Below are 22,531 nucleotides of genomic sequence, written 5' to 3'. Positions count from 1 at the left end.
CCCACCTTCACTTGCAGCAGGATCCACAACAGTGATTGGACGAGCCAGTGCATCCGCTTTGATCCTATTCCCCTCATCTTTTGGGAACAGCCCACGTTTCTCCTGACGAAAAGAGTTAAAGTAGCCAACTTCATTCGTGGTACCTAGCAGGGAAGTTCAACCCAACATTCCAGCAGTTCATGAGGTTCGCAACCTCTTCATTTCTCTCAATCACCAGCCTAGCTCGAGTCATGTCCAAAAGCCTAAAAAGACATGAGCCATGTGACTTGCCTAACACTGCGCCCCAGTGCCAGAATCCGAGGTCCCAGCCACACAAGCTGCCCTTGGTTCTAGCCAAGTCGAGCAGCTTAAAGCAGTGGTCCCTGCCACAATACCTCATCGGCCCATGCCGAGTCGACTCCTGGCCAATGCCAGCCGACGTGCCGCACCACCCCGACGGCTGCCCCGCGGTAGCACTATCCACGAAGAAGACGAAGAAATCAACGAAAGACGGTCCTTTGCACGGGCAAGATGTAGAAGATTGCTAGAGGAGGGGGAACAAATATCCTCTAAGCTATCTCTCTCTTGTAGGGTAGAATAAATCGCTCTCCAAAGTTGATTTAATAACCCACTTAAGGTGGATTTAAATAGGCTTTGAGAGAAATTTATTTCCCTTTCCTAGAAGGATCTAATTTCCTATTAAAGAGAGAATCTACATCAAAATAGGAAGCAGTCCTAAGTTTCCTAAAGCAAGAAGATCTCTACACCTGCTGCCCTTTTCTGCGAGCAGCCCAACAGGTGTGGGGGCATTTGTGGAGCCAAAAATATTCACAGGGCGACACGTGGATTTTTGGACAAAAATGACAAAAATACCCTTGCAGTACAACGAGGTTCCTACGCGCAAGCAGCGGGCAACCCTCTTTTAACCAAGACAGAAGTGCCCAAAATAGGTAACAATTCAAAGTCCATCTCATCAAATCCTTTCTACAAGGTAATTCCCAAACACATTCCTTTTAAATTATGTTAATTGGCTAATTAATGGGTTTATTGCCTAATTAACCCATTAATTGTCAATTAAACCATCCATTATATCCAAATAACTACAAAATACATCCAATTCAACCCTAAAACATCACATGGCCGGCTATCCCCATTTCAAAACCTAATCCATCACTTTTTTCTACCTTTTTCACCATTTCTTCCTTTTTATTACCCAATAAATTCAAAAACCACCAAAACATTCATCTTATGTTTAATAGCCAAATAAATTGGCTAATTAAACCTAAATTAAACCTAAAAACCCTAGCCACCTCCTATCCCTATAAATATACTCCCATTCTCACCAAAAAGCTAATTCCAACACTTTGGCAAAAATCCCAAAATTCTCTAAACACTCTTTCTCTCTAAATTCTAACTTTGGCATCGGAGGTTCTTCGGCCAAAACCCCCCCCATTCATCGTGGGCGCGTGAGGCTCTTGGCCTTAACCTAAGGTGTTAATTGTTTTGTAGGTGCAAAATTGTCCAAGATCAAGGAGGAAGAAATTTGCATCCACAAAAACGTAGAAAGTCTAGTTGCAGTCCAGTAGGACAAGTACTAGTTATACAGTACCAGAAGATGTCCTACGAATATTATATTTTGTCAGAACTGCTGAGATCATCAAATGCCACCAACAGCAAGTGTACCTAAAACCTGGAGGGGCACAAAACAGAAAGTGTGAGTGGGCAAAAACAAAGCTTTTCAAAACCATTTCATTATCAAAATGCTCTAACCCCTCGCCAAAAAACATGTATAATTTTTCCTAGAAATAGAATATAAATATATACATATATATATATATATATATATATATATATATATATATATATATATATTCAAATCATGCTTCACATATTCATAAGCATAAACATGCCATGCCAAAATATAAAACAAAATAAGTAACTCAGGTGAAAATAAGTTCATGGAAAGCAACATATTAGCCGAAGCTATACGGCACTACACTACACACGAGTCGGAACCACTGTAGGGGTCTGTACGACAAGACTGGGTGTAATATAGTTATACTCAATGCTACGCTCTCATGATGGTTGTGCGATACATCGCTATACGGCACTACACTGCACACGAGTCGGAACCACTATAAGGGTATGTACGACAAGACTGGGTGTAATATAGTTATGCTCAATACTACGCTCTCATAATAGCTGGGCGATAAATCGCTAGTCACCTACGAGTCGGAACCACCTATGATGGTCTGTATGACAAGACTATGCTCCTAACTTGGATCCAATGTGAGCATATGGTGCGGGATGTGACATTATAAACAGGCCTATGCCATATGTCTAGCTAAATCACTAACACCAAGGTGCAGGTTTATGAGCTCAATGTTTCTCAACTAATCACAACCGTTATTCACATTTACAATTCATATACTCACCTGGGACTTACCTAAGTGTCCTCAGCACCACAATTATATATATATATATATATATATGCAAACATCATATGCATATTCTAAATGTAAATCATTTGGTATAGCAATTTAAGTCATAACTCATTTAAATGCATTTTCTGGGAAAGATACCAATCATATAAATACATACTTTAAACCAAAAACCCACTCACCGGTATGTCGAAGGGTCGTAGCCCCCGAATCACCTTTGACTGCGCTCGTCCTCGGGATAAGTTTCCCCTATATGCGAAACAACTATAAAAACGTTAATTTAAAGCACATAACCAATACTGGCTAATAACTTCTCATATATTGCTCAAATGAGGTACATAAATATACCATCGAGACCTACACAACTCCATGAACACGCCCAAATTTTTAAAATAATTTTTGGAGCCCTCACGGGTCGTCACGCGCAGAGAACCCTAACGGAATCCCTAACCACCGTTAGGAATATTTCGTCAAAATAAAGGAATATTTCGTCTAAATTACCTGACGCCGTTACCCTCCTTTAGGAATATTCCGTCAACTTTGACAGAATATTCTTCTTTCTTCTCCGGTGAGCCTCGCCGGTCGTCGCCGTCACCGAAAAATTGGAAAATGATAAAACCTTCATTTCTCACCCAATTTTCCACCAAAATTCATGAAACTTCAACCAAATTGAAGCTTAGGACGAATAGAACACAACCATACCTTTCAAAAGCCCTAAAACCAACGGAACTCATCGAAAAATCCTTCGATAATTCGGCTAAACCTGCAACTCGTCACAACTCAACTTCCCAACGTCCAAATCGCTTGGTTTTTCTTCTCCGAGCTTTATGAGGACAATCTAAAGCTTCCTATAACCTTAGAATCTTCCAAAAACTCAAATTTACGTGTGCATGAACAGTGCATCAAATCGGAGGTTCTTGGTTCTCACGATCCCAACGTCCTCGTGACCAACTAAGGGTATCAATGTGTTCCTGGGCTTACAAGGAACACAAAACCAATCTTCAAGTCTTCGATCTGCGACTGGTTGAAGGGTTTGAGGGTTGTCCGTACAAGTTGTACGGAAATGGCAGAAATCCGAGGGAGAGAGGAAAGAGAGAAGTCAACGGAAATGGGAAGAGGGTGAGTGTGTGTGGTCCAAACTGGGTCACCAATCAAGACAATGAAAATACCATCTAAGTCATAATTGGTTCCAAATTAATAAGACTTAGCACTAATTGTTTCAAAATCTAACCTACCACACCACCACACAAACCGTCCAAGGGTATATAAGTAATTTCACGCTGTAAAAAATAATTATTTCGAGACGGGCTGTCACAATCTACCCACCTTAAAAAACAAATTTCTTCTTCAATATTTCTACACAGCAATTACAAACCATTAATAATTATAAAACAACCTTGGATACATCTCTCTCATTCGATCTTCTATCTCCCAGGTAGCCTCTTCCACAGAATCGGCTTAATGAGTATTTTTCCCTCACTTGAATGAAATGTGCTGACTTAGTGAGCCGATCAACTATCACTCAAATACCATCATAGCCATTCTGTGTACGAGGAAGCTTGTACACGAAATCCATAGTAATATTTTCTCATTTCCACTGTGGAACGGGAAACAACTGCATCAACCCAAACGGCTTCTTCCTTTTTGCTTTAACATACTGGCAAATGACACACCTACTCACATATTTAGCAATTTCTCTTTTCATACCTGGCCAATAATAAAATGGTCGAATGGTATGATACATCTTGGTACCTTCTGGATGCATTGCATATGCCGAAATATGCGCTTCATCAAGGATTTCTTTGTTTAACTCTGCATTATTCAGCACATACATTCTGCTCTCCTGCATAAGCATACCATCAGTTTCTCGAATTCTAAAATCTTTCTTCTTCCTCTGATTCCTTGCTTGAATTATTTCATGGGTCTCTTCATCATTCATCTAAGCTTCAAGCACACGATCAATTAAAATTACCCTGAATTGAAAATTAGCAAGTAAGGCGGCTTCCTCTCGATCTTCCACTCCTAACTCCACTCTAGTGGACCTCAAATCCAGAAGAATAGGAACATAACAATCATAGATGACATTAAGTCTAGCTGAAGTCTTCCTATTAAATGCATCCGCCACTGCATTTGCACGACCAGGGTGATACTCAATCGTGCAATCATAATCACTAAGTAACTCAATCCACCTACGCTACCAAATATTTAAATCCCTCTGAGTAAAAAGATACTGAAGACTATTATGATCTGTGAAGATCTTACATTTCTCACCATAAAGATAATGTCTCCAAATCTTCAAAGCAAAGATGATAGCCGCTAACTCTAGATTATGAGTAGGGTAATTTTTCTCATGAGGTTTCAACTGTCTCGAAGCATAAGCAATCACCCTACCATGTTGCATCAATACATAACCCAGACCATTCAAAGAAGTATCACTGTAAACCTCAAAATTACCACTATCATTTGGGAGTGCCAAAATAGGTGCATGAGTGAGATAATACTTCAATTACTGGAAACTTTGCTCACAATTTTCATCCCACTCAAACTTAACTTCTTGTCCAGTCAACATCATCAATGATAAAGCAATAACTGAAAAATCTTTAACAAACCGTCTATAATAGCCTGCTAGGCCAAGAAAACTCTGTACCTAAGTGACGGTTCAAGGTTGCTCCCAATTTTCCACAACTGCCACTTTTTGAGAATCCACTCGAATGCCTTGAGCTGATATAACATGTCCCAAAAATGCCACTTGATCTAACCAGAATTGGCATTTGCTAAACTTAGCATATAACTGGTGTTCCCTTAAACTTTTCAATACCAATTTAAGATGTCTAGCATGCTCTGCTCTAGTCTTAGAGTATACCAGAATATCATCAATGAAGACAATGACAAACCTGTCCAAATATGGCTGGAATACTCGATTCATTAAATCCATGAAAGCTGCTGGTGCATTAGTCAACCCGAATGGCATCACAAGAAATTCATAATGACCATATCGAGTCCTAAAAGCTGTTTTAGGGACATCGAAGACTTTTAATCTTCAACTGGTAGTAACCAGACCTCAAGTCAATTTTAGAGAACACACATGCACCTCAAAGTTGATCAAACAAATCGTCTATATGTGGCAATGGATAACGATTCTTAATTGTTACCCAATTCAATTGCTTGTAATCAATGCATAGACTCAACGTTCCGTCTTTCTTCCTCACAAATAAAACTAGAGCTCCCCAAGGTGAAATACTAGGTTGAATAAATCCCTTATCAACCAATTCCCTCAATTCAGCAGGAGCCATTCTATAAGGAGTCAAAGTTATAGGATCCGTACCTGGAAGCAAATTAATAGTGAACTCCACGTCTCTATCTAGCGGTAATCCAGACAAATCATCAGGTAATACATCTGGAAAATGCATGACCACACGTACATCCTCCACACTAGTAAGAGCATTATCATTCAACACCACATGAGCCAAATATCCCTGACAACCTTTCGATAACAACCTTTTGGCTTTCATGGCAGAAATAACATCATGCCTCACCCCGCTAGGCTCTCCTACAAATGTAACTTCGGGTAATCCAGGACGATGGAAACTAACTATCTTACCATATCAATCTATCTTGGCACGATTGTAGTGTAACCAATCAGTGCCCAAAATCACATCAAAATCAACAATGTCTAATGAAATAAGGTTAACTGACATGACAACATCCTCCACCATCACTAGACATCTTAGATACACCCGATCAACATAACATTTCTCCTCTCTAGGCATAGAAAACTCTAAATCATATCCTAGAGGTGTAGGATGAGGTTGCGTCACTTAAGCAAATGTATGAGAAACAACAGAATGCGTAGCACCACAATCAATCAATACTCTAGCAAAATGACCAAGAATATTTAACGTACCCATGATTAAATCATGATTGTTTTGAGCATCTTGCAGTGTCATGGTATGGATACGTCCCTGATTCTGCTGTCGTCCACCACGACCTCTATTAGCATGAATACCTCGTCCTTGTCTTGGCTGACCAGACTGCCTCGAAGATCCTGCACTGCTAGCAGCAATCTTTACCTGCTGGGGCTATCCTCCCTGGTACCACTGGTATCCACTTACTGAATGTGGCTGACATAGAACATCCCTGATATTGAGGGTAACCACCCTGATAATGAGGGTTCTGCGAGTACTGATACTGCCATGTAGTACAAGGAGTAGCGTCGCCTTAATAATGATAAGCACCACTATAACCCGTCTAGGCATAACCACTAGGTCCTAAAACTTGATGGGTCGGCGTAAGTGGTGGTAAAGAAGGTTGTTAAGGCCTTTGCTGATTCTGAGGGCAATGTGCAACCCTATGCCTCATCTGTCCACAAGTATAGCATTCACTGCTGCCTCTCATACACTCCCCAAAATGCCTATTATTACATTTGCGGCATAGAGGAGCACCTGAACCACTTAATTCTCTCTGCCTCTGAAATCTCGGGCCTCTAGAAAATCTACCACATCTCCTCTGCACATTAGAGCTTAAACCTTCACTAGAAGAGCTGGAACTGACACCACTTCTCTTAAAACTCTGGGTCTTACGAGGTTCTTGAGATGATTGACATTTACCTTTCTCATCTCGCTTCTGGTTCCCGTTCTTTTCTTCTTCAGCTTCACTTTCACTTGGCATGTTCTCTGAGTCCTCAATCCGCAGTAAAACCTCATAAAACTCCTGGTAAGTGGCACATAGGAGTCGATGTCACTATAGAACACCATTTCTTCTTAGTACCCAACCTGAAACGACGAAGCATTTCAACCGGATTAGCAGGAACCTCTGGATGATAGCGAGACAAGTCAATGAATCTCCTATAATACTCATTTGCCGTCATCTTCCCCTACTTTAATTGAGTAAACTTTTGCTTTTGCGATCAATATACTCAGAGGGAATAAACCTTTTCTGAAGCAACTGTTTAAACACTTCCCAGCTCGCAATTTCCTCTAGGGTCAGCTGATAAGACTCTTGTCTCCACCAAGATGCAGGTTCCGGACCCAAAAACCAAGTAGTCGTCTCGACTTACCTATCAGGAGGAAGATTCCCCTGACTCTGCATTACATGAAAAGTCTTCTCAATATGATTTATCCATTTCTCCACTCCTTCATGCCCTTCATTCCCCATAAAATGATTCAGCTTCAGATTATACACAGTCTTAAGAAGTGTCCTTTGAGGAAGACGGCGCGAAGACTGAATGGCATTAGCTATAGCTTCCCCTAATTGAGCAATATCAGGGAAACAAGGCTCAGCTGGGTACCGTGGCTCTCTACGATGTGGCATGGTTCTGACAGAAGACATCACAATGATTAGAATATTCATAAACTATACAGGACTGCTAAACCTAGGCTCTGATACCAAATTAACACACCCCGACCTAACATCAAGGCGTGTTGGCCGTCACGTGAGGGTGACGTAGCCATGTGCACAGTGCGGAAGCGATAAGGATATGAAATATACGAATAAATAAAAACCGAATGCTAATTAATGTGCACTAATAAGCAGAAAGTGCTAGGAATGAGATACAAGTGTAAATACACCTAATCAGAGCGTAGAAAGTCTAGTTGCAGTCCAGTAGGACAAGTACTAGTTATACAATACCAAAAGATGTCCTACGAATATTATATTTTGTCAGAACTGCCGAGATCCTTAAATGCCACCAAAAGCAAGTCTACCTAAAACCTGGAGGGGCGCAAAACAGAAAGTGTGAGTGGACAAAAACAAAGCTTTTGAAAACCATTTCATCATCAAAATGCTTTAACCCCTCGCCGTAAAACATGTATAATTTTTCCCAAAAATAGAATATAAATAAATACATCTATATATACATTCAAATCATGCTTCACATATTCATAATCATAAATATGCCATGCCAAAATATAAAACAGAATAAGTAACTCAGGTGAAAATAATTTCATGGAAAGCAACACATTAGCCGGAACCCCTGCAGAAGTCTGAACGGTTGAATTCATAGCTCATTAATCAATCTAGCCGGAGTCACTATAAGTGACCTATACGGCACTACACTGCACACGAGTCGGAACCACTGTAAGGGTCTGTACGACAAGACTGGGTGTAATATAGTTATGCTCAATGCTACGTTCTCATGATAGTTGTACGATACATCGCTAGTCACCTAATTTGGATTGTGCACCTAACTTGGATCCAATGTGAGCATATGGTATGGGAGGTGACATTATAAACAGACCTATGCCATATCTCTGGCTAAATCATTAACACCGGGATGCAGGTTTATGAGCTCAATGTTTCTCAACTAATCACAACCGTTATTCACATTTACAATTCATATACTTACTTGGGACTTACCTAAGCGTCCTCAACACCACAATTATATATATATATATATATATGCAAACATCATATGCAAATTCTAAATGTAAATAATTTGGTATGGCAATTTAAGTCATAACTCATTTAAATGCATTTTTTAAGAAAGATACCAAGCATATACATATATACTTAAAACCAAAAGCCCATTCAATGGTATGTCGAAGGGTCGTAGCCCCTGAGTCGCACTTGACTGGGCTCGTCCTCGGGATAAGTTTCCCCTATATGCGAAACAACTATAAAAAGGTTAATTTAAGCACATAACCAATAATGGCTAATAACTTCTCATACATTGCTCAAATGAGGTATATAAATATACCATCGAGACCTACATAACTCCATGAACACGCCCAAATTTTTAAAATAATTTTTGGAGCCGTCACGTGCTGGTAAAGGCATGGTCCTACGCGCGGCCACGCGCAGGGAACCCTAACAGAATCCCTAACCACTGTTAGGAATATTTCATCTAAATTACCTGACGTCGTTACCCTTTGTTAGGAATATTCCTTCAACTTTGACGGAATATTCTTCATTCTTCTCCGGTGAGCCTCGTCGGTCGTCATCATCGCCGGAAAACTGGAAAATGATAAAACCTTCATTTCTCACCCAATTTTCCACCAAAATTCATGAAACTTCAACCAAATTGAAGCTTAGGACGAATAGAACACAACCATACCTTTCAAAAGCCCTAAAAACCGACGAAACTCACCGGAAAATCCTTCGATAATCCAGCTAAACCTGCAACTTATCGAAACTCAACTTCCCAATGTCCAAATCGCTTGGTTTTTCTTCTCCGAGCTTCGTGAGGATGATCTAAAGCTTCCTATAACCTTAGAATCTTCCAAAAACTCCACATTTACGTGTGCATGAATAGTGCATCAAATCGGAGGTTCTTGATTCTCAAGATCCCGACGTCCTCGCGACCAACTAAGGTTACCAATGTGTTCCTGGGCTTACAAGGAGCACAAAACCAACCTTCAAGTCTTCAATCCGCGACTGGTTGAAGGGTTTGAGGGTTGTCCATACAAGGTGTACAGAAATGGCAGAAATCCGAAGGAGAGATGAGAGAGAGAAGTCAACGGAAATAGGAAGATGGTGAATGTGTGTGGTCCAAAATGGGTCACCAATCAAAACAATGAAAATTCCATCTAAGTCCTAATTGGTTCCAAATTAATAGGACTTAGCACTAATTGTTTCAAAATCTAACTTACCACACCACCACACAAAATGTCCAAGGGTATATAAGTAATTTCACGCTGTAAAAAATAATTATTTCGGGACGGGCTGTAACAATCACTTACAAGTAAAGAATACCAATAAACTATATTATTATTATTATTATCATTATTATTATTATTTTATTATTACATGTGATATTTTACACTAGTCTACATTAAAGGGAGGAGGAGCATTTAAACCCAAGACGTAGTGGGATAGAAAGAAAAACAATAATCATCAGGGCAATTTAGCACTTATAATAAATTGTAGTACTAACTACTAAGTAACACTTTTTGCACACGTATTAAATGAGACAGAATGCACGCAAATAGCTACATATATTGTTATTTACGAAAACAAATAGCTATATACTTTTTTTTCTAGGAAAAAATTAGAATTAATAAGCATAAACACAACTATGTAAATATTGGCTATAAGCTAAATTAAATAAATATGAAATTATGAACTTATGGTCAAAACAAGTACTCAATTTTACATTATCTGCATGCTTATATTGTATTCAGGGGCAGATCTATTAACGGACTCAGGTGGTTTTGGGACCATCCGAAAGCCCAGATAATTGGCTATAAGGACCTTTGAGGATCACCCAAATATGGGTTGTATGTGGTAGAGGAGAAGAGTGTAGTAGCGGCATTGTTAGGATCCGTCTTTGATTACGATATTTTAATACTAGAAGTGTAAAATGACCAAAATGCCCTAGAGGCGAGAATGTTAACTTCTGTTGACCAGCGTATATAGAGACATATGACCCATTCTTTTAGCATATTTGTGTAGTACTCGTCGCTACGAATGTGTAGGCACAAGTTGAATTGAATTCACAGTTATGGTGAAGATTTTACGAAATTACGAAACTCAAAGGCATTTTAGTAAATTCATTATCCTAGATATTTTCTCTTTATTATTTTATTATTTTTTTAGGCTCGTGGGGCCCACACCCCACTTTTCCTTTCCTTTTTTTTTCGCGTGTCGGTTTTTCCCCCCAACTCTTGGGATTCTTTCGAACTCTCTTCCACTCTTATCTCCCTCGTTTCACTCTTTCGGCTCTAACTTTCTCCCTTTTATCTTTGTCTGCACTCATAGCTCAGAGGCAGTGGTATACCCATTGTAGCCATCACCGCCACCCTAGCACTCCAATGAGCTCCATCACCTGACCACCTTCGTCATGAACCCAAGCACAGGGATGCTGTCACGCCCTAATCCCGACATGCATCCAGGCTCGACACGTGACGCCACCAAATACCCGTATCTTCAACTTACCTCGCCTCTGGGATATGGCAAAGCATAACTCGAGAATCGAATCGCATAGTAATTTTTCGTATACTTTATGGCTGCATCTAATGTAACATCCCACATCGCCCAGGGGAGCGATCCTTAAATGTATATTCCCATCCCTACCTAGCACGAGGCCTTTTGGGAGCTCACTGGCTTCGGGTTCCGTCGGAACTTCGAAGTTAAGCGAGAAGGGGGCTAGAGCACTCCCATGATGGGTGACCCACTGGGAAGTTGCTCGTGAGTTCCCAGAAACAAAACCGTGAGGGCGTGGTCGGGACCCAAAGCGGACAATATCGTGCTACGGTGGTGGAATGGGCCCGGGAAGTGATCCGCCCCGGGCCGGGATGTGACAATTGGTATCAGAGCCAATCCCTGGCCGGAAGTGTGCCGACGAGGACGTCGGGCCCCTAAGGGGGGTGGATTGTAACATCCCACATCGCCCAGGGGAGCGATCCTTAAATGTATATTCCCATCCCTACCTAGCACGAGGCCTTTTGGGAGCTCACTGGCTTCGGGTTCCGTCGGAACTTCGAAGTTAAGCGAGAAGGGGGCTAGAGCACTCCCATGATGGGTGACCCACTGGGAAGTTGCTCGTGAGTTCCCAGAAACAAAACCGTGAGGGCGTGGTCGGGACCCAAAGCGGACAATATCGTGCTACGGTGGTGGAATGGGCCCGGGAAGTGATCCGCCCCGGGCCGGGATGTGACATCTAACCTCCTCATTAGACTGCCTACGTATCCTAAATAGGGATCAAGTCATTTGTAGTTCATTATTCACTAAACTCTGACACTTATCCCAGTACGTTTTAAAAGGAAAGCGTATCATTTCTCAATCAATTATTTGGACTTGACAAGCATGAATTTATTGATTCAAGCTACATAACGAACCCACATGACATTCAAGATTTCCATTTCATCAATCATAAAATCACTATATTTTCAACATAATATTGCAATCCAAGGCATGTAACATATCAAAGGATCAACAAAGCACAATATTTTCCTCTAATCACATTCATTAACTAATCTAATCATATTAATAACAATTTTATCCAACATCATTCCACAATCACTTCAACTAACCAATTCCATGAATCAAGGAGGCACGATATTAACATTTAATTACGTTAATCAATCAAAAAGATCATGTATCACCTCACAAAATTTAATAAAAGAAGTCTATACAATTCCCCACTTAGATTATAAATAATAACATGGTAAATCTAATTTATAAACACGATGCCTACTGTGAGCAATTATTTTTCACTCGAATCTAAGGCTAGACTAACCTTATGGATATGAGCAAGAGTAGGGATTCCGGACCTCTCAATAGAATCCAACTAAAATAAGGTCGCTTGTCGAAATGTACCAAGTATAACTAATCATCATCACCCCTAGAATGTGTATGGTCCCCCATTGCGGATAAACTAAGCAGAACCATAGGCATAGTCTAACGTGTGGTCCCCTATCACGGATATACCAAGCAGGACCACATCCTAACTCAAGGTAGTGATCACTTATCACGGATAAACCAAGCATGATCACTCCTAGAATGCGTATGGTCCCCCATTGCGGATAAACCAAGCAGGACCATAAGCATGGTCTAACCGTGCAGGCGATGATCACCTATAACGGATATACCAAGCATGATCACCCCTAAAATATGTATGGTCCCCTATCGCGGATATACCAAGTAGGACCATCCAAGTACCACTGCTACATGGTGCAATCAGTTCAACACAAAATCTACCCCTACCTCAATCCCTATGATTTACAACGTAGGCACTTGCCCTATCAACTTCTCATGATCACTAACTACCTTGTCGCACATGTTCTACATCACACTTCTAATTGGATTTTAGGCTCACAATGTCATAACAGTTATCATACATATCATTTATGTTATTAAGAAAATAACTACACATATATATCACAATAAGACATCCCATATACGTGAACCGAGATATAAATTATCTGGGATAACTCACTAACCAATATAGGCCTACCAAGCCCTACATAGTCTCTAGTAATACTAATTTTAATATTTAAAATCAATTCGTAACATATTAAACAAAGGTCAAGTCTCTGTCAACGGTGGTGTCCACAACCCTATACAAGCCAATCTGGAACATTTGCCCATGGATTTTGGATCCGTAACTTCCTAAGGGTCTCATTTATCTTTTAGAATAATATTCTAAAATTTTGGAACAATCCAGCGGTCAAATCTTCGCCAATTACTAGAATTAGGTTGCTATAATGTTTGGTCTTAGAAATTTAGAAATTCAATTTGGGAAGATCAATACATCATATTCCCAATTCGTCGGTTCCTATGGTCCTCAAATATTGCGTACTATAACATAATAAAGTTTAGTGACGATTCAACGGTCGGATCGTCGATTCATATAATGATCAAATGGCGGTCTCTATCAAAACTATAGTCATACGATGAGATTTCATCAATCAGACGTCACATATGAAATCAAGGTATCCAAATTAGTCTAGGAATGGCAGGTGGGGTCTTGACCCACGCGGCGGCCGGCTATCCCAACTCGAGGGAAAATTTAACTATTTCCAAAAATTACCAAATTTTATAGCCAAGTAGAACTTATTAAGGGAACCAATTTTCATACCTGGGCCGAAGTCCTATTCATCCGGGAAACAAATGAAATTGCCCACAAACATTTGGAACCCTAGAGTTGGGTGTGCTTTGATTCGACTCCATACTCGCTCTGACGCCTCCAACACTGCTTAGGCTTTTTTCATGAGGTTGATGGGAGCCTATTGGTGGTGGTAATTGGCTGAGTTAGCTTCACGATTTGTGGATCATCGATGTACACCCACACGGGCCACAGTCTGTTTTTCCCTAAAACTACCACCAAATTCCTTCTAATGTTGGGTGGAAATGGAGTAGGGAATGCTAGGGAGTTGTTTCTAGGCAGTGGTTTACCTTGATTTGCCAGAAAAATAGTCAAATTTGGCCGTGGTGCTTGGTCAAGTCGAGCGGGTCAAAGGGAAACCCGGTTTTCCCCCTCATTTCCTTCCTTTCCCTTGTCTCTCATTCGTCCATCTCTCCCCCTTCTTTCCTACTTGGTCTATCCTTTTTTTCTCTGATTGGGCTACCAATGCCCTCCCTCTTCTCTCCGCACCTCCCTTTTTTTCTTTTCTTTTCTTTCCCCTCAGTTGCCATTAGGCAGCTTCTTCTTTTCTCTTTTTTTCATCTCAGCCACTCACGTGGCTTCCTTGCCTTTAGTTTGATTGGTCAACCCTCCCACAAGGTGGGAATTCACTTTAAAAAAACACGATTCCGAACGCTCGTAACTTTTTCATTATAATCTTGATTCGAAAATGGCTTTCACCTATGCATTCATGGTTTTGAAATCTATTCGAAAACATTAATTGTGACCTCGAAGGGTCAACGAATTTTAAAGATTAATTACAAAAATTCAAACCTGATAACTATTCGATTTAATTCCCAAAATTTACAGATTAAAATTAACTAATAAGGATAACATAAACATGAAATACGAATTTAAATTACGAGATACGTAATGAATATTGAAATTTTAGGGATGGGATTCCACAGACGCGATCACTTTCTTCCTTTCTCTCTCTCATTTTCTCCCTTTGCACAGTGGCTTTGCCACTGTTCATGATTCCCCAAAGTTTTCCCCGATGAAGGTAAGTTTCAAAAACCATCCAAAACTTCTTAAATCGTGTTTTGGTATATGTTTCTAGCTTATGAGGGTTTTGGTACAGAAACAACGAGGGGAGACTCTCCTCAGTTTTTCAGCGCACTCGCGAGGTTTTGCAGGACATTTTCGGCCAACTCCGGCCAGGCTCAACCCCATTTTGGTATACTCTTGGTCCTAATCTCCTGAGCTTCATTTTGACTTTTATTTCATTGAAAATGGTTGAGATTCGACGCTAAGCGAAGCCAAGGAATTTCCTTGGCCAAAATCCCCAAAAATTGGCGATCGGACCCGCAATTGAGATTGAGTTGACTTGACTCGTAAACCAAAACTGGATCAAAACCCAAATCTACGAACCAACCCTATAACCTTAACCCAGATCCGACCCAAGTCCATCAAATCCAACCCAGGTCCATTTCAGAATTTGGAGAGAATATTTCCAAGTATATTCGATTAACCTGCCGTTAATCTTAATAGAATATTTTGTTCGGCAATGGAATATTCCATTAATTTTAATTGTTGACCGTTAGTTGACTTTTTCAAAATTTTCTTGGAAACCCTCATAGGCTATTTTCGATGCCCTGAGTCTGATTTTGGCATCCATTTAGTGAAATTCCAAGGTTTTAACGTAGTTGACCGCCTGAGCACCTTGGTTGACTTTTTGGTTTACCGTTGACTTTTTACAAAATTTTCACGGGACCTTTAATAGCGTACTTTGACGCTGTAATTCCGAATCCGCCATCTATTTTTCTAAATTTAAACATTTTAATTGAGTTCTACTAATGGCACCCAATATTATGCTTAGGTGCGATTACTATTGGAGACTTCGGCTTTCCTAACTTAAACGGATGTGATCTCGCAAGTATCTGTGAGTGGGTCTTTTCTTTTATATAGTATATATATTTATTGAGTTTCCATATATATATATATATATATATATATATATATATATATTAGTAATGCATTTTTTACGTGATGCCATAATTAAATTAACGTTTATAAGAAATGTCGTAATGATGAGAATTATGAGATCATTATAAATCCTACAGGATGCCTTAGTTATATTTACGGCCATGAATAGTATTATGTCAACTAGAATTATTGATTTACCATTGCATGATAATATTTACGTTATCTACTTATGGTATGCTACATTGGTCTTAGTACTCACCCAGGCTAGGGTCAGTCTTCACATGTATGTTTACATCGCACTGTACGCTCATTTAGATCTAGTGTAGGTGTCAGTCATGTTCTATATTGCTATAGGCAATTAGGACTCATATGTGATGCACATAGCGTCAATCTTCACGTGATTGTAGTACTATAGCATAAATCATATTACACCCAGTCCTGTTCATGTCAAAATATCTCTGCATGAACTCGTGTGTTAGCATATGTCGATGAGCACCCAATATTATATGTTCGTTTATTTGAGTTATTGTGATTACCTATTGTCATGTGTTTTATATGCTGAATATTGTGAATTATTGCATTCTTGTGATATTACTGTTTATGGTAAATGTTTTCATACTATACGTAGTATGTTGGAAACTATACTTGTTTTACAACAATGGGTTATTACGTTTTAGAAAAGGTTTTGCAAAGCTTTATTTTTTGACCCACTCACCGTTGTTTTTCGCCTCTCCAGGTTTTATTTATTTATTTTTAGTCAGTCTATTGTAGTAAATATATAGACGGTTCATAATGTTTTTACCAATAATGTTCATTTGTTTGTAAATAGTTTGATGACTAAACGGTCTTAGTTTTAATTGATTTTTTGCAGAGACGATCTTTATATGATGATTTATAATAAGGACGGTTTTGATTATAAACACGAAGTTCTATACATTGAACAATTTTGAGAAATTTTGAGTAGGAGAGTAGGAGTTCCTACTCATATTTGAGTAGTCAAGTATTGTTCAGCATTTTCTAGCATGAAAATCATTAAGTGTCTACTCAGCAACAAAATGGTGGATCAATACTTAAATGATAGCTTAAAGAAAAATATTTTTTTCTTGTACTAACTATGAAACTATCATGACTTTTTTTTTTTATAGAGTATGAAACTTTGTCGTGAACAAATTTAGTCTTTACACTTTATAATGTTGTTTGTATAAAGATTATGAATGAAAAGTAAGTAATTTATCGTTTGATTTTTCAAGTTGTTTATATTTTCTCAAACAATCCTCATCCAATTGAGTTACTTAACAGAAAAGAATAATAATAATAGATCAAAACAATTATGTATACAATTTTCACCCATTTATATTTAATACTACTCAATGTCATTGAACAAAATAGCATTTTATAATACAAAATGGTCCCGTACTTTTATCACAGAATATATCCGAGAATTAAGAATGGTCCCATATTTACACAGAAACAAATGCATTTCAAATTTTAGAAAAGACCACCTATCCCAATATGATATTTTAATTTGTTCCAAGGAATTTGTGGCGATAAGATACACAAATTGATGTCGATGCAGTAGGCAACTTCTGAGATTAGAGGATGGTCCCCTCCCTATTTTCTATCCAGTTGCCTTGTTTTTCATATTGATTCCAGAGATAAATACAAAAACACCTTTTGGACGTGCATGGTAATCGGCATTTGGCAATGGCATGGCACCGTAAAATTTGATTCATATTTCCATCAGTTTAGAACTGCGTGCAAAGCATTCTTGGATTAAATTTTGTGGCACGCCCGTGTGATCTTATCAGATCCACTTTGAACGATTTAGTTTCATGATCTATGTAGTCTTCACTAATTTCTGTGTATTCTAGTGTCCTAGTTGGAGACTGGCGTTATGAATATTGACTGATCAGGAATCGTTCGTTGTTTTTGTATGCTCAAAAATAACATAGTTATGCATGTATGTGACTGTCACAATTTTTTTATTAAAAACGATTAAGAATGAACATAGAATAGACATGTCAAAGATAGTACGCAGGTCAAAAAAAAAAAACTACTTTATAAATACAAACTCATTATGAATGCACTACAATTGCTCAACCACAAGGGATCTACTTCTAACCAACATGAAAGATGACACACGGGAGAATTAAACCTTGGAAGTCATAAAACTATCGTAAAGGCACCATGAGGAAATGACTGCATCTTGTAATTGTCGAAACATTGCAATATAAGTCACCCTGAACAAACATCGAGCTTCCTTCTCAAATTTCTTTTCTATATGCACAAACCACAGGAAACGCAAAAAATCATTCCCTCAACTCAAAACAACAATCCCTGCTAAAAGATTTGAGTTTGAGTCACAAACCATAGACGTTACAACTTACAAAGCTTTCCTCGACAAAATGAGAAGACAACTACAATCAAGAATTCTCTTCTCGACATAATGAAAGAACGAACACAACTAGAAGATAAAGATAAGAGAATAAAGAAGGGAAGAGACCAAGAGCCGACCCCTAAATCAAAGGCTGGGGTCGACGACGACTCCTCATTTTTTGCCCAATTTTGTTTTCTCTCTAGCAGCTAAAGGTTTTTTCAATTACAAAAGCAATGGTCAGATATTGCCATAGCGTAACTTCTAAATTAAAGATTGCAAAAATCGAAGATATTTTAAAACTAAATAATGAATTAATCCACCAAGAATATTTTGGCTAGCACATATAATTTTCTTGTGCTACACATATAACTTGTCTTATTCCACAATTGGCCGGTTTCAAATTTGTATCCATATGGCCAAAAAAAAAAAATTGGGTTTCACACTACTTAAAGAGATTAATTAATCTTCTGACATTAAAAAATGAGATTAATTAATCAATAAATTTGTATGTATCGACCTAATATTTGATTACTGTCTAATAATCTCATCCTCGAATAACATAATCAATTATTTCGTAGGTTCGACAGGATCCGCGATGCGTGGCGCCAAATGCCAGGGCCGTCTGACGTCAGCCGCCAGAGACGCCGTCGTTTGGTCAGTGCACTGGCTCCTGTTAACGTGCTCCGTGAGCGAAGATTTTCGCATCATCGAAAAATGGCCCAAGCTTGTCATGATTACAGTCCGTGAAATGAATCGACGGTTCATCAGCAGCGGTGACCGGTTACGGCAGATGGATGAGTTTGGATGCGATGCGATTGGATGAAGGTGGTGTTTGCGTGGGTCCCCCGCGGTGGTCCAGACGTGACCTGTGACAGGTCTTTCTCTCTCTCAGCTCACAGCTGGGTGTTGGGTTGAGGGCATACGGCGAAGGTCAGAGACAGAGAGTATGGCATTTATGGCAGAGGTTGGTAAATTGAACGGGGGTGGGGGCTACAAGAATATGGACAACAAGGGCAGGGTTTTGAATCTTTTTAACTAATTTAATTTTTTGATGAGAAAACAAAAACATAAAACTATATCTACTTAATACTATGTTTTAGTGGTATTCCTTTTTACTAGTAGGTGAGAGGTTTTAGGTTCGATTATTCGCTAAAGATGAATTTGAACCACGTTATCGCTAGCTAATTGTGAGGCTAAACCCACCCCTTCTCCCTTAGAATAGGTAATATCATTTGTTTTAAAAAAATACTGAAAAAATATCAATAGGGTGGTGCTATCTACACATCCTTTTTTACTTTTCACACCTCTTTTAATCTTCGGCCGTCAAACCGAATAAATTGAATAACATCAATGAACAAAATTAATAAGAGTGTGTGAAATGTAAAAATGAATATGTGAATAACACTAACTTATCTGTATATCACTACACTACACTTAGTACTAAATGACACGATTTAACATTTGTATGTACATTTTTTTTCTATTCATTGCTTTTCGTTTAGATGCGTAAATAATTGAAAGTGATAGATTACCCTGATAGTTAAGGGTTTTCGCTTCATCCAATACATTTTGAGTTTAAAGCTCCCCCTTTCTCTTAGTGTTGATTAATATAAAACATTGCTTGTATTAAAAAAAAAAACATACATAACTCTTACCTTGTGATTGCTACATGCCTTTTTAAGAAAATACTTTCATTGATGAAAATAATATAATCCAAATACATTGACAAGTATTCGAACTTGGTTGTGTACGGATGCAGTGAAAAGAACACATTTTTTTTTTTTTTTGCCAAACACTAGATTTGTTATTTTATGTGTTAAATTAGAGAGCTGATGGGGTTTAAATATACCTCATAGTGCAAGGACAACACTTCTCTTCAGTCATCACCACTGTGGTAGAGGACCACTTATAGTGAAAACAATCTTATTTATGATCGAATATGCAACTTCAAAATGGAGTTATAATTGTTAATAAATCTTACAGGAATCTTGTATTTACTATTTTATTTCTATTTATTTTGCAAAATTTGATGTAACCATCGAATTAGGTTGATAGAATAGAAAGAGATTTACCCCAAAATTATTGAAATCTCAATCAATTATAATTTGAGGTAAATGTAGGTCAAATAATTAGCATAACTTTAGGACATTCAAATCAGCAAACTTTAGGACATTGAAGTTATCAAGTTATACAACTTTTCGGCTAATTCAAATCCACTGTGAGCATATCAAACCGGACTTCTTTTCTCCTTCCACATTCTCACTCACTTCCCTTTAATTCAAATAATTTTTCCTTTAATTCAAACTAATTTTCCTGAATAACCTTTAATTTAGGGCAGTGCATTTAACACACCCATATTTACGTTCCACACTTTTGTGTATTTATGTCTTTTGGTTTTTTCAATTCATCTGATCGGACGTCCGGAAGTTAAAAGGAATACGCGGTAAGTAAAAAGAGATGTATAGATAGCAGTGTCCTTAATTTAAACAAATACTATAAAACCAATTTGTATTGGTTTATATGCACTTGATATGTTCGGCTCTTAAAAATTAACGAATTTGATACTAATTAATTGTAATTGCTCTATTAATAGCTTTCAAGCCCCATTACTTCACTGTATATATGAGTGTTTTGTTAAAAAAATATGAAGAAAAAAAAAGCGAAGATAGTGTAAGAGCAATTCCACCCCTAAAGACTTTGTGCTAGCACCCATCGCATTTATCCACTCAAGTGAACAGTAATAGACCACAGTAAACAGTAATAGGCCAAAGCATCTCCACTCCTAAAAAAATGCGCTGGCACAAACGATATTCACCCCTACAAAATGCGCTGGCACCCAACCATTTAAAATATTTTAAATTTTTTTATAAAAGAATAAATAAATAAAATAGTTTTAATTTCGGATAAGATTTTTAACCAATCTCGTAACGCCACGTGTCATTATCCGAACGTACTATTTTGTGAATAGTGGGGATTGCAAGAAGGTGAAGATAATTAAAATGAGCTTGTGGTTGAAGAATAAACTGTATTTTTTTTTTAAAGTTTATGTAATTTTATTTGGTGTGTTTTTTTTTAAAGTTTATTTGGTGAGGTTATGTAATCTTGTTTGATGTGTTTAAATAAAGTACACTTTAAAAAATTTGAAATTGCATAAAGTTCTAAAAATAAATAAGAAATTACATAAAGTACTAATAATAAATAAGAAATTACACAAAGTACTAATAATAAATAAGAAATTACATCTATAAATAAAAATAAATAAGAAATGTAACATCTTCAATGACCTTCTACGTAGACATTTTTTTCTCTCAAAATGTAGAAAATATTGAAATGTAGAAAGTGTAGAAAATATTGAAATGTGGTGTAAGGTGGAAGATGAGGGTTAGGTATTTATAGAAAAAAAAATTTAAAATTTTATGTATTTTTTAATAAATTTTCTGTATTTTTTCATAATTTTTAATAAATTTTAATGTAGTTAATTAATATGGACCGTTGGATTTGAAAAATATTCAAATCCAAGAGCCAAGGAGCTGCCACGTGGCCAACGGTCATAATTCTGACCATTGGGCCTTTTTATTTTTGGGGAAAAAATGTGGACAGTTGATCTGTAAAGGGACGGTCCATTTTAAAAGTAAAATTTTAAATTTTTTTACCATTGGAAATCCAACAATCTAGAAAAACTGGCCATTAGAAATCCAACGGCACTGAGAGGGCCATGTCGCCTACTTATGAGTGAAGAACAAGTGGGCTAACAGTAAGCCTCGCTGCCTGCACCCATTTCCCCTACTCACGCCCACTCGCGAATGCACTGCACTCGCCAGCCAAATAGGCTGATCTCTGGGTCTGTCAAAAATGGGCTGGTCTGTTGCCTGGCTTGGGTTGGGTGCCAGACAAGTTTGTGGGCTAGAGTGAATGGACTGACCCCAGCTTGGTTTTTTGACTGGGTGCTGGCACATTTGCACCTGGGTGGAAGTGCTCTAAGCAGGTCACCACATTTTTGAAATGAAAATTAAGTGCTCCTAAGAGCAACTCCACCCATGGAGCCCTCCCCCTGGCAATCCACTATTCAATCCACCCTATTGAACAATAACTGCCTTAAATGAATAGTAACTACCATTAATGAACAGTAATTGCCATTTACATCTCCACCCTTGGAACTCTCCCCTGGCAATAAGCAATTAAAATAATAGTTTTTTTTTTTGTTTAAATAATAAAAAATTACAAAAGCTCTCTCTCTCTTTCTTTGAC

The 22,531-nt window shown here is 38.2% G+C and overlaps 1 long non-coding RNA gene across 1 annotated transcript; it reads right to left on the bottom strand.

The window, feature by feature from the left end:
- Window positions 1-1,544: 1,544 nt before the first annotated feature.
- Window positions 1,545-14,463, bottom strand: LOC126634294 (uncharacterized). Its single transcript, XR_007627272.1, has 3 exons — window positions 13,936-14,463; window positions 2,603-2,669; window positions 1,545-1,669 (listed from the first exon to the last, which is right to left on the bottom strand). It is a non-coding gene; the product is annotated as an uncharacterized LOC126634294 (long non-coding RNA).
- Window positions 14,464-22,531: the final 8,068 nt, after the last annotated feature.

The sequence above is a fragment of the Malus sylvestris genome, chromosome 9 (genome assembly GCF_916048215.2).
Source record: "Malus sylvestris chromosome 9, drMalSylv7.2, whole genome shotgun sequence".
NCBI lineage: Eukaryota > Viridiplantae > Streptophyta > Magnoliopsida > Rosales > Rosaceae > Malus > Malus sylvestris.
The sequence above is the reverse complement of the archived record's forward strand: the minus strand, read 5'-3'. Positions and strand labels throughout refer to the sequence as shown.